The sequence below is a fragment of the Tamandua tetradactyla genome, chromosome 1, assembly GCF_023851605.1.
Source record: "Tamandua tetradactyla isolate mTamTet1 chromosome 1, mTamTet1.pri, whole genome shotgun sequence".
NCBI lineage: Eukaryota > Metazoa > Chordata > Mammalia > Pilosa > Myrmecophagidae > Tamandua > Tamandua tetradactyla.
This window is the reverse complement of record NC_135327.1, coordinates 120,740,038-120,754,556: the sequence shown is the minus strand read 5'-3', so window position 1 is coordinate 120,754,556 and position 14,519 is coordinate 120,740,038. Positions and strand designations below refer to the sequence as shown.

General features: G+C 36.1%; 1 protein-coding gene across 12 annotated transcripts in view; it reads left to right on the top strand.

Moving 5' to 3' along the window:
• PPP1R9A (protein phosphatase 1 regulatory subunit 9A) overlaps positions 1 to 14,519 on the top strand; it is a 434,558-nt gene that overhangs the window by 292,889 nt on the left and 127,150 nt on the right. The gene's annotated exons all lie outside the window — the stretch shown is intronic.

Sequence of the window (14,519 nt, the reverse complement as noted above, 5' to 3'; positions counted from 1 at the left end):
TTTAGGAAATGGGATTTAGATTAAAACATGGCTTTTCTAGGGGACATACATCCTTTCCAACTAGCACAATGAAAAGTCCAAGATATGCCAGTGATCTTGAGCAAAAATAGAAAAACAAAAACTTACGTATTTATAATTACATATCTGTGTATGTATCCACACATAAGTATGTGCATATCTCATTTATCATTCATTTATATATATTTTTAATATTACCGTCTCTTTAAAAAAGAATATCAAAACATTTAATTAACTTATTTTCTACAATTCCTATAAATTTCTGACCTCAAGACATGTTATATGGCTACATGTCAAAAAGTCACTAAATCCATATGCTGATGATAAAGGTATGATGAAGGGATAGTTATTGATCATAAATAGCAGATATTTCTAGAAAACATTTAAAATTTAATTTGAACAGCATTGAAGGACAAACATAAATTGTCAGAAATTTTAGGTTTTCACCAGGAAACATTAAAAATATATAATAAAAACACACCCAATATCATCAATTTAAAATAAAAAGAAACCAGAAATGTGTTACACAATAAATACTATTTATAATGGGCTAATTTAGAGCCAATATGGATTAACAAAGTGCTCATTTCCTAAGTTGCCTGGAACATGCTACTGACCCTTGGTCAAAGCTGCAAAATGTGCTAACTAGAGATAAATTGTTTTCCAAACATGGGGCCAGACATACCAGGCTGTCAGAATTGTTTAGTAATAGTAGTTGTGTTTATTACTTATACCTGAACTTGATGGAGTCTGTTTTTCAATGGTTGGAACTTTTCATTTAGTGGGGATGTATCTAAGTTACCATAACGGATGCTTACTACACACCAGCCTTGGGTTTTAAATGCCAAAGTGCTTCACATACATGTCCCCTGTGGTATGAGACGAGTCCTGTGACACCCAGTAGTGGGGAAGACAAAGACGACTACCTGAGTGCTCCACACTCCTGCAGTGTGTATTTCTCCTGCTGCTGCTGTTTTACATCCTTTCTAAGTATAACCTAAGTCTTATGAGTTTGTTCTCTAAACCAAGACTTAACATACTATAACAGTAGCACCGTACTCACTGTGAGTAATTAGGTTTTAGTGCTGTTAGTAAAATTGGGAAAATAATAATATTGTACCAGGGCTTTGACAAACCATAGGTTTCAAGTCCCCTGATCACAGTGGCCTATTATACTTCAGTTCATCTAAATGAGATTTTCTTATTACCACTAGCTTCCTATCTTTCCCCCTCCTGGTTCTTTAAGGCCATGAGTTCCATACCTTCCTCCCAGGTCTGGTCTCAGTACCTATAAAAATTCGAACTTAGTTTACTAACCTTAATATAACATCCCTATTTGATTATAAATATTAATGACCAACAAATTTCACATGTAAATCACTAAGAAATATAGAACTGTGCATATTTTAAGTGCCCTGTTTTTAAAAGTTCATTTAAAATACTGGTCTAGTGTTTTTACTTAATACCTTATGAAGAGCTACTGCCTAAAAATATATTCAAAGCATTCAGATCTTCTTTTTAATAAGTTAAGATTGAGAAAAAAATTCTTAATTATAGTCAATCAATAAAGACCCTAGGTTAAATAATTTGGGGGGTGCAAAAGAAACAAAAGAGTTCATACTGATGTCAAGATATTTGCAAAGTGAGTGGAAAAATAAGGTGTATGCCTTTAAATATGAAGTTAGAATGATATGCAACCTCAGGGTCAAAAAAGTGACATGACTGATGAGTGCTGTCAGGAAGAAGAGAGCACTAGAAAATACAGAAGTCATGGAAGATTTTTTGGAAAGCAAAAAAAATGCTGAAATATGTCCTCCAAGATGGATAGATTCTAAATAGAAAAGAGAGCAATTTAAATAGAAAAAAATGACAGGGACAAAGACACAGAGGCATTAATACACAAGTCATATTTGAAGGATAGTGACTGTACTACCATGAATGTACCAGAGTATGAATATAAGGAGAGGTAAATAAGGCCAGATGATGAAGGATGTTTAATACCAGGCTAAACGAGTTTAGATTCTGCACACAATGGAGTGCCGTTTCAGGCTTCTGAAGAGGAGTGGAACATAATTGATGTAGAATTATTATTTCTATCCACAGGTTTAGTCTTTCCACTAGAGTTACACAGAGTGAGTTGATTTCTTTTTCCATGATAGCCCTTCATATATTTGAAAAATTATAGTACTCCATTAGGGGTAATGATGTGCAAGATTGATTGAAGGAAAGAGGGACTGCATTCAGGGACACCAGTTAAGAAGCCATTTACAAGTTGTGCACAGTTTGATGTGATAAAAGCACAAAATAATGTTGTGAATAGTCCAAATGGGGAGAAAGGGATGGCTATCATTTCATGAAACTACAAACCTTTTTTCTAATATAAGTTGGAAAATATTTGGGATATATGTCTTATTTCATTTTAAAATTTTCTTAGGAGTGTTAAGGGGCTGCTTAATTCTATCAGATACAAGCTGCATTGTTACCTTTCTCTATTAATAAGAAAAGCATCCTTAAGACTGTGCTGACATAACTGAAGATCTCTTTAGAATTACATTGTATTTGTGAGCATACTTTAACTTCTTTTTTTTTTTTTTTTGCATGGGCAGGCACCAGGAATCGAACCCCGGTCTCTGGCATGGCAAGCGAGAACTCTGCCTGCTGAGCCACCGTGGCCCACCCATACTTTAACACTTTTAGTCTGAATAGCAGGAAGATAAATTATTAGGAATTTTATGAGTTTATCCCATAGTTTAAAACATAAATTCACAAGTCATATTTGAAATGCTGAGAAGTTCACTATGGTAAGAATATATGTAAAAGCTATAAAAATGTAAATACCTTCCCCCAAAATAAAGGTTCTAACCCAAATATTAATATTTATTAATTACCAAACAGTAATTCAAAGATTAGGAATGAAAACCTAATTATCTCTACTTATTTTTTTTTCTTGGATTATGTTTTTTATTGATATAAATTATATATTCACAAGCATGTAATCATCTATTCTAGTTTGAAAGCTGCTGGAATGTGATATACCAGAAATGGAATGGCTTCTAAAAAGGGGAATTTAATAAATTTCAAGTTTACAGTTCTAAGGCTGTGAAAATGTCCAAATTAAATCAAGCCTATAGAAATGTCCAATCTAAGGCATCCAAGGAACGATACCTTAGTTCAAGAAGTCCAATGATGTTCAGGGTTTTTCTCTCAACTGAAAAGGCACATGGTGAACATGGTGATGTCTGCTAGCTTTCTCTCCCGGCTCCTTGTTTCATGAAGCTTCCCCAGGGGCGTTTTCCTTCTTCATCCCCAAACGTCTCTGGCTGCATGAACTATCATGGCTCTTTCCAAAATGTTTCCTTTTTTAAAGGATTTCAGTAAACTTATCAAGACCCACTAAAAACTGGTGGAGTCACATCTCTCTCTCTAATCAAAGGTTAATACCCACAATTAAGTGTGTCACATCTCTATGGAGATAATCTAATCAATTTTCCAACCTACAGTGCTGAATAAGGATTAAAAGAAACTGCTGCCTCCACAAGATGTATCAGGATTAAAGCATGACTTTTCTAGGGTGCATAATCCTTTCAAATAAGTACATCATCCAAAGTGTATAATCAGTGGTTCACAATATCATCTTACAGTTGTGCATTCATCATCACAATTGACTTTTTTGTGAAAAATAGCATATACAGAAAAAGCAATAAATTTCAAAGCTCATCACAACAATTAGTAGTAGAACAGATTTCAGAGTTTGGTATGGGTTATAATTCCACAATTTTAGGTTTTTACTTCTAGCTTCTCTAAGATACTGGAGACTAAAAGAAATATCAGTGTAATGATTCAGCAATCATACTTGTTTGTTAAACCCTACTTTCTCTGTATAACTCTACCATCACCTTTGATCTTTCTCCCATTCTTTAGGGGTATTTGAGCTATAGCCGTTCTAACTTTTTCATGTTGGAAGGGGCTGTTGAACATGATGGGGGTATAGAACTAGCTGATGTTCTGGAAAGTCTGCCCCTCTGCATTTCATGACTTTTCCAGTCCAGGGACCCATCTGGAGATTGTAGGTTTCTGAAAAGTTACTCTAGTGCATGGTACCTTTGTACAATCTTATATAATGTCTGAAGTGTTCTTTAAGATTGGCAGGAATGGTTTTGTTTGGGGTTTGGCAAGTTGTGGTAGGTAGCAATGTCTAACTGAAGCTTACATCAGAGTGACCTCCAGAGTAGCCCCTTAACTCTATTTGAACTCTTTCAACCACTGATTCCTTATTTGTTACACTTCTTTTCCTCCTTTTGGTCAGGATGGCATTGCTGATCCCACAGTGCCAGGGCCAGGCTCATCCCTGTAAGTCATCTCCCTTGTGGCCAGGGAGACTTTCACCCCTTGATGTCATGTCCCACATAGAGGGGAGGGCAATTATTTCGCTTGCACAGTTGGGCTTAGAGAGAGAGAGACCATATCTGAGCAACAAAAGAGGTGCTCTGGAAGTAACTCTAAGGCATACCTATAAGTTGGCGTAGCTTCTCTGCCACATACATAAGCTTCACGAGAGCAAGCCTCAAGATCAAAAGCTTTGCCTATTGATTTGGGTGTCCCTAATGTTTAACACAGTATCAGGAATTTCCCCAGTGGTAAAGTTTAAGAGTTTCATATTTTTTCTCCCATCCTTCAAGGGACTTTGCCATTTTTTCTCCCATCCTTCAAGGGACTTTTTTTATTATCTGTTTAATCAACTCTGGGATGTATCCAGGCATTACATCAAGCCTACAGAATTAACGGCCCTCATTCTTATTTTGCAGTCCCTGTAAGCACATGTATTATTATATTCATTTGAAGATGATACTGGCTAAGATTGATCACAATTATGTAGAAATATCAATGATGGGTGATGAAGATTTGATCACAGTTATTCAGAGGGACTGAATGTTCCTGGCTTTGTTCATCATCATGGTTTTGAAGTTTTTAAAAATTACATTCAAACTGATCATGTAATTGATAATTTACATTTCAATGGCAACTAAAACTAAGATTTTCAGAGCACACTTTATTGGAAGTGTTTCATCCTTTTCTTAGGGTTGACTTACAAATGCAAACTCTTCCTTAAACCAGTATGATCAAAGAAGAGGTAATTGGGACAAGCTAGTTTGTGTAATTAGTACTTTTAAATGGACTATATTTATCTAAATAATAACAATGCACTGTCTACATAATAACAGTAAAAGATTATTAAATATTCTCTATATGCACAGTTATGCTTTTAAAATGTATTATATAATATTTAATTGTGTTATAAAGTTATTATGCTACTTTTAACAAATAAGGAAACTGAAACTTAGAAATATTAGTAAGATTCAAGGTCACAGAGCAAGTAAGTTGTGTTATCTTTGATGGGATATCCTATCAAAGTCATTCTTCCCTTTTAAAGATACTTTTAACCCTTAAATTATACTTCTACAGTTTATCTTTATTTTTTTTCATAATCACAGTAATAACCCTACTGTATATTTTACATTTTCCAGCCAATCTATATATGCTAGATTGTACATATAATCTTACAGGATATATTTATAAAGGTGGCTTAAATATGGACAAAACACTTGAGAACATATAAAAAGATAATTTGAATGCTATAGATTTTTCAAAATGGGGAAATTTTATCAGCTTTGTCATAATAATAATAGTATATGAGAAGATCTAAATAAATGCACCATATTCATGTATCAGACAACTCAATATTGTTATTATAAGTCAGTTCTCTGCAAATTGATCTGTAGAGTCAAAGCAATCCCAACTCAAATCCAACAAGATTTCTTTAGAAATTGAAAACCTGATTCTAAATTTTTGGGGAAACGCATATAAATAGTCAGATGATTTTGAAAAAGACAACATAATTGGAGAGCTCACACCACTGAATTTCAGTACTTACTACACAGTAATCAGGGCAGTGTGTAGCATTGGCATCAATATAAATACATCATTGGATAGAATGGAAAGCCCAGAAATCAAGCCAAATATACGGTCAATTGATCTTCAACAAGTGTACCAAACTAATTCATTAGGGCTTCATGAATAAATGGCATTTAAACAACTTATTTGGAAAAAATTAATCTCCATCCTTACCACACATCACATGCAACAGTTAATTCAAAAGGTATCATAGAACTAACATAAAAACAAAGCTATAAATTTTCAAGAGGTTTTTAGACAGGTACAAATTTCTTAGAAAACAAAAAGCTTGAATCTTAAAAAAAGTGATAAATTTGACTTTACACACCTAAGTTGTTGCATATTTTAAAGTGTTTTTAAGCAATGTTTGCATTATTATGGAAATGTATATACAATAGACATAGATTTAAATACATATAGAGACAAAGATGTGTCTAGGGTTCTCTCTGCGCTGCGGGGCCGGGCGGATGGTATCAGGTCGCTGCCGGCCGGCTTGCTCATCTCCTGGGCTCGGGGGCCGGGGCTTCCCCGGTCCACTGCGCCTTCCCGCTCCCGTCCTGCGGCCGCGGTGCTGAGCCCTCGCGCCCTGCGCCCCGCGCCCCCTCCCCGACCCGAGCCGGCCGCCCCTCGCGTCCCGCTGCGCTGCCTTTCGGGTCTTTTGTTCAACGAGAAATTTCAGCCGGAACAAAGCTGAGATGAGTTTACATTGCAGGTTGCATTTCACTTCACCCAGCTCCTTTCTGCAAGCGCATCATTATCATTCGGGTGTGTTTTGTAGTTTTCAGTGTAGAGGTCTTTCATTAAAAAAAAAAGTATTCCTGAGGACTTCCTGGAAGATGGCGGCTTAGTAAGATGCGCGGATCTTAGTTTCTTCTCCAGGACACCTACTAGGGGAGTAGAAACGATACAGAAAGCGCCCAAAGCCACAACAGAGATAAAAAAAGACAGCGTACCCCATCCTGGAACGGCTGGCTGGCTGAGAGAAGCAGCTCGGGTGAGATCGCCGAGGCGCGCGGGCCTTACCGGGCGGGGTGGCAAGCGGCCGGAGTTACTCCCTTCCCCCTTCCCGGGCCGGCTGGGAGAATTGGAGAGGTGGTCCCCTGAAACCAAGGCGACTGGCGCCCACACCATGCGCAGCCCCCGGACCAACTGAGAGAATTGGATCGGAAACCCCCAGGCCGCGGAGAATGGTGACCCCGTGACTCCCGGGGAACGTGCACTCTCTCGGGCGGGCCGCTGCCGCTGGCGCCCTCCCGCCACGCTTGTTGCCCAGGGCCGACTAGGAAATTCGGACGGGCTCTTTCCCTGGCTGCGGCGACCAGCATCCCTCCCTGCGTTCGGACACCCTCCCTGCGTTCGGACCCTGGGCCGGCTCAAGCCGCTTCGGCTAGTGAACCCCCAGGATGGCGAGAGTTTTCCAAAGTTTAAGGTCCCACAGCACCTTTTACTGGTGGGACCCGCAGACAAACGTGTGCCACGAGCGCCACCTACTGGGCAGGATAAGAAAAACAGAACCCAGAGATTTCACAGAAAAATATTACAACCTTGCTGGGTCCAACACCAAGAGAAATCTGAATAAATGCCCAGACGCCAGCAGCAGAAGATAACTGTCCACGCTCAAAAGATCAAGAATATGGCTCAGTCAAAGGAACAAACCAATAGCTCAAATGAGACACAAGAGCTGAGACAACTAATGCTGAATATACGAACAGAAATGGAAAACCTCTTCAAAAATGAAATCGATAAATTGAGGGAGGACATGAAGAGGACATGGGCTGAACATGAAGAAATAGAAAAACTGAAAAAACAAATCGCAGAACTTATGGAAGTGAAGGATAAAGTAGCAAACATAGAAAAAATAATGGATAGCTACAATGATAGATTTAAAGAGACAGAAGATAGAATTAGTGATTTGGAGGATGGAACATCTGAATTCCAAAAAGAAACAGAAACTATAGGGAAAAGAATGGAAAAATTTGAACAGGGTATCAGGGAACTCAAGGACAATATGAACCGCACAAATATACGTGTTGTGGGTGTCCCAGAAGGAGAAGAGAAGGGAAAAGGAGGAGAAAAACTAATGGAAGAAATTATCACTGAAAATTTCCCAACTCTTATGAAAGACCTAAAATTACAGATCCAAGAAGTGCAGCGCACCCCAAAGAGATTAGACCCAAATAGGCGTTCTCCAAGACACTTACTAGTTAGAATGTCAGAGGTCAAAGAGAAAGAGAAGATCTTGAAAGCAGCAAGAGAAAAACAATCCATTACATACAAGGGAAACCCAATAAGACTTTGTGTAGATTTCTCAGCAGAAACCATGGAAGCTAGAAGACAGTGGGATGATATATTTAAAATACTAAAAGAGAAAAACTGCCAACCAAGACTCCTATATCCAGCAAAATTATCCTTCAAAAATGAGGGAGAAATTAAAACATTCTCAGACAAAAAGTCACTGAAAGAATTTGTGACCAAGAGACCAGCTCTGCAAGAAATACTAAAGGGAGCACTAGAGTCAGATACAAAAAGACAGAAGAGAGAGATATGGAAAAGAGTGTAGAAAGAAGGAAAATCAGATATGATATATATAATACAAAAGGCAAAATGTTAGAGGAAAATATTATCCAAACAGTAATAACACTAAATGTCAATGGACTGAATTCCCCAATCAAAAGACATAGATTGGCAGAATGGATTAAAAAACAGGATCCTTCGATATGCTGTCTACAGGAAACACATCTTAGACCCAAAGATAAACATAGGTTGAAAGTGAAAGGTTGGGAAAATATATTTCATGCAAATAACAACCAGAAAAGAGCAGGAGTGGCTATACTAATATCCAACAAATTAGACTTCAAATGTAAAACAGTTAAAAGAGACAAAGAAGAACACTATATACTAATAACAGGAACAATTAAACAAGAAGACATAACAATCATAAATATTTACGCACCGAATCAGAATGCCCCAAAATACGTGAGGAATATACTGCAAACACTGAAAAGGGAAATAGACTCATATACCATAATAGTTGGAGACTTCAACTCACCACTCTCATCAAGGGACAGAACATCTAGACAGAGGATCAACAAAGAAATAGAGAATCTGAATATTACTATAAATGAACTAGACTTAATAGACATTTATAGGACATTACATCCCACAACAGCAGGATACACCTTTTTCTCAAGTGCTCATGGATCATTCTCAAAGATAGACCATATGCTGGGTCACAAAGCAAGTCTCAACAAATTTAAAAAGATTGAAATCTTACACAACACTTTCTCGGACCATAAAGGAATGATGTTGGAAATCAATAATAGGCAGAGTGCCAGAAAATTCACAAATACGTGGAGGCTCAACAACACACTCCTAAACAACGACTGGGTCAAAGAAGAAATTGCAAGAGAAATTAGCAAATACCTCGAGGCGAATGAAAATGAAAACACAACATATCAAAACTTATGGGACGCAGCAAAGGCAGTGCTAAGAGGGAAATTTATTGCTCTAAATGCCTATATCAGAAAAGAAGAAAAGGCAAAAATTCAGGAATTAACTATCCATTTGGAAGAACTGGAGAAAGAACAGCAAGCTAACCCCAAAGCAAGCAAAAGGAAAGAAATAACAAAGATTAGAGCACAAATAAATGAAATTGAAAACATGAAAACAATAGAGAAAATCAATAAGGCCAGAAGTTGGTTCTATGAGAAAATCAATAAGATTGATGGGCCCTTAGCAAGATTGACAAAAAGAAGAAGACAGAGGATGCAAATAAATAAGATCAGAAATGGAAGAGGAGACATAACTACTGACCTCACAGAAATAAAGGAGGTAATAACAGGATACTATGAACAACTTTACGCTAATAAATACAACAATTTAGAGGAAAAGGACGGGTTCCTGGAAAGACATGAACAACCAACTTTGACTCAAGAAGACATAGATGACCTCAACAAACCAATCACAAGTAAAGAAATTGAATTAGTCATTCAAAAGCTTCCTAAAAAGAAAAGTCCAGGACCAGATGGCTTCACATGTGAATTCTACCAAACGTTCCAGAAAGAATTAGTACCAATTCTCTTCAAACTCTTCAAAAAAATCGAAGTGGAGGGAAAACTACCTAATTCATTCTATGAAGCCAACATCACCCTCATACCAAAACCAGGCAAAGATATTACAAAAAAAGAAAACTACAGACCAATCTCTCTAATGAATACAGATGCAAAAATCCTCAACAAAATTCTAGCAAATCGTATCCAACAACACATTAAAAGAATTATACATCATGACCAAGTAGGATTCATCCCAGGTATGCAAGGATGGTTCAACATAAGAAAATCAATTAATGTAATACACCATATCAACAAATCAAAGCAGAAAAATCACATGATCATCTCAATTGATGCAGAGAAGGCATTCGACAAGATTCAACATCCTTTCCTTTTGAAAACACTTCAAAAGATAGGAATACAAGGGAACTTCCTTAAAATGATAGAGGGAGTATATGAAAAACCCACAGCTAATATCATCCTCAATGGGGAAAAATTGAAAACTTTCCCCCTAAGATCAGGAACAAGACAAGGATGTCCACTATCACCACTATTATTCAACATTGTGTTGGAGGTTCTAGCCAGAGCAATTAGACAAGAAAAAGAAATACAAGGCATCAAAATTGGAAAGGAAGAAGTAAAACTATCACTGTTTGCAGATGATATGATACTATACGTCGAAAACCCGGAAAAATCCACAACAAAACTACTAGAGCTAATAAATGAGTACAGCAAAGTAGCAGGTTACAAGATCAACATTCAAAAATCTGTAGCATTTCTATACACTAGTAATGAACAAGCTGAGGGGGAAATCAAGAAACGAATCCCATTTACAATTGCAACTAAAAGAATAAAATACCTAGGAATAAATTTAACTAAAGAGACAAAAAACCTATATAAAGAAAACTACAAAAAACTGCTAAAAGAAATCACAGAAGACCTAAATAGATGGAAGGGCATACCGTGTTCATGGATTGGAAGACTAAATATAGTTAAGATGTCAATCCTACCTAAATTGATTTACAGATTCAATGCAATACCAATCAAAATCCCAACAACTTATTTTTCAGAAATAGAAAAACCAATAAGCAAATTTATCTGGAAGGGCAGGGTGCCCCGAATTGCTAAAAACATCTTGAGGAAAAAAAACGAAGCTGGAGGTCTCGCGCTGCCTGACTTTAAGGCATATTATGAAGCCACAGTGGTCAAAACAGCATGGTATTGGCATAAAGATAGATATATCGACCAATGGAATCGAATAGAGTGCTCAGATATAGACCCTCTCATCTATGGACATTTGATCTTTGATAAGGCAGTCAAGCCAACTCACCTGGGACAGAGCAGTCTCTTCAATAAATGGTGCCTAGAGAACTGGATATCCATATGCAAAAGAATGAAAGAAGACCCATCTCTCACACCCTATACAAAAGTTAACTCAAAATGGATCGAAGATCTAAACATTAGGTCTAAGACCATAAAACAGTTAGAGGAAAATGTTGGGAGATATCTTATGGATCTTACAACTGGAGGCGGTTTTATGGACCTTAAACCTAAAGCAAGAGCACTGAAGAAGGAAATAAATAAATGGGAGCTCCTCAAAATTAAACACTTTTGTGCATCAAAGAACTTCATCAAGAAAGTAGAAAGACAGCCTACACAATGGGAAACAATATTTGGAAACGACATATCAGATAAAGGTCTAGTATCCAGAATTTATAAAGAGATTGTTCATATCAACAACAAAAAGACAGCCAACCCAATTACAAAATGGGAAAAAGACTTGAACAGACACCTCTCAGAAGAGGAAATACGGATGGCCAAGAGGCACATGAAGAGATGCTCAATGTCCCTGGCCATTAGAGAAATGCAAATCAAAACCACAATGAGATATCATCTCACACCCACCAGAATGGCCATTATCAACAAAACAGAAAATGACAAGTGCTGGAGAGGATGCGGAGAAAGAGGCACACTTATCCACTGTTGGTGGGAATGTCAAAGGGTGCAACCACTGTGGAAGGCAGTTTGGCAGTTCCTCAAAAAGCTGAATATAGAATTGCCATACGACCCAGCAATACCATTGCTAGGTATCTACTCAAAGGACTTAAGGGCAAAGACACAAACGGACATTTGCACACCAATGTTTATAGCAGCATTATTTACAATTGCAAAGAGATGGAAACAGCCAAAATCTCCATCAACAGAAGAGTGGCTAAACAAACTGTGGTATATACATACGATGGAATATTATGCAGCTTTAAGACAAGATAAACTTATGAACCATGTAATAACATGGATGGACCTAGAGAATATTATGCTGTGTGAATCCAGCCAAAAACTAAAGGACAAATACTGTATGGTCCCACTGATGTGAACGGACATTCGAGAATAAACTTGAAATATGTCATTGGTAACAGAGTTCAGCAGGAGTTAGAAACAGGGTAAGACAATGGGTAATTGAAGCTGAAGGGATACAGACTGTGCAACAGGACTAGATACAAAAACTCAAAAATGGACAGCACAATAATACCTAATTGTAAAGTAATCATGTTAAAACACTGAATGAAGCTGCATCTGAGCTATAGGTTTTTGTTTTGTTTTGTTTTGTTTTGTTTTGATTTTACTATTATTACTTTTATTTTTTTCTCTATATTAACATTCTATATCTTTTTCGGTTATGTTGCTAGTTCTTCTAAACCAATGCAAATGTACTAAGAAATGATGATCATGCATCTATGTGATGATGTTAAGAATTAATGATTGCATGTGTAGAATGGTATGATCTCTAAATGTTGGGTTAATTTCTTTTTTTCCGTTAATTAAAAAAAAAAAAAGAGAAGGGATAATTGGAGCTGAAGGGATACAGACTGTACAACGGGACTGGATATAAAAACTCAGAAATGGACAGCATAATACTACCCAATTGTAATGCAATTATGTTAAAACACTGAATGAAGCTGCATGTGAGGTATAGGTTTTTTGTTTTTGTTTTTTTTTTGTTTTTTTTTCTTTCTATTATTGTTTTAATTCTTATTCTGTTGTCTTTTTATTTCTTTTTCTAAATCGATGCAAATGTACAAAGAAATGATGGATATGCAACTATGTGATGTTATTAAGAATTACTGATTGTACATGTAGATTGGAATGATTTCTAATTGTTTTGTTAATTCTTTTTTTAATTAATAAAAAAAATAAAAAAATAAAAATAAAAATAAAAGATGTGTCTAGAATATGTAAAGAACCCTTATAACTCAACTATAAAAAGCCAGACAATTTACTTAAAAAAAAAAGATTTAAAAAGACATTTCACAAAGATATATGAATACCCAATAACTACATGAAATGATTCTTAACATCATTAGCCATTAGAGCATTGCAATTTAAAACCATTATATGATATCCCTAGACACCCGCTAGAATGGTTCAATTTTTTTGAAAAGGGCAATATTTAATGTTGATGAGGATGTAGAGTAACTGAAACTCAAGCATTGTTAATAGGACTACAAAATGGTACCACAATTTGAGAAACATTTTGCAATTTCTTAAAAAGTTAAACCTACACTTACAATATGATATACCAGTTCTATCATAGTTATCTGAGTAAGAGAAACGTAAACTCGTGTCCACACAAAGACTTACATGTGAATGTTTATAGTAGCTTCATTGTTACCATATAAAACCAACCTAATTATCTATTCAATAGAAGAATAACCAATTTTGGTATATCTGATACAATGAAATGATGTTGTAAACAAAAAGGTAGAGATTAAAGATACTTGTAAAACATGAATAAATCCCAAAATATTATGGTGAATGAAAGAAGTGAGACATTCTGTGTTTCCATTTATATGAAACTCCAGAGAAGACTAATCTAATGTGCAGTGACAGAAAGCTTATTAATGCTTCCCTGGGCCCATGATGAGGGCGATTTACTGTGAAGCAGAATAAGTGGAATAAATGAATAGTTTGGTTTGATGGAAATGTTCTACATCTTGATTGATATAGTGGTTACAACTGTATATATTTGTCAAAATTGATTGACTTGCGCATTTAAAAAGCATGCATTAATTACATATTATATGTAAATTATGCATCAATATAAGTAAAAAACTTGTAGTATTTATAAATTTTATTTATAGTTGATTCCAAACAGTCAATAAAAAACAAAATTGAAAAATACTGCATCTAATAATTAATTCCCTCTTCTTTCTCTTATTTATCTCCAAAATTATAACTTAGCAAAACATTCAGTGCCCCTATATTTATTAACTCACCTAAGTTACAGCACACTTTAAAATATTTTTAAGCAATGTTTGCATTGTAAAGAGCATATTATTGTGGAAATGATTCTTGAAATTGAATGATACAGGAAATTATGAGTTTGCTCCTGTATTGTATGGCATCAAAAATGTAAGTACAGTAGAATGGATTACATCTGGTACATCCCAAAGTGGTAACTCTTAAGATATTTTTATGCTGCTTTACTATTTTCCTTTATTT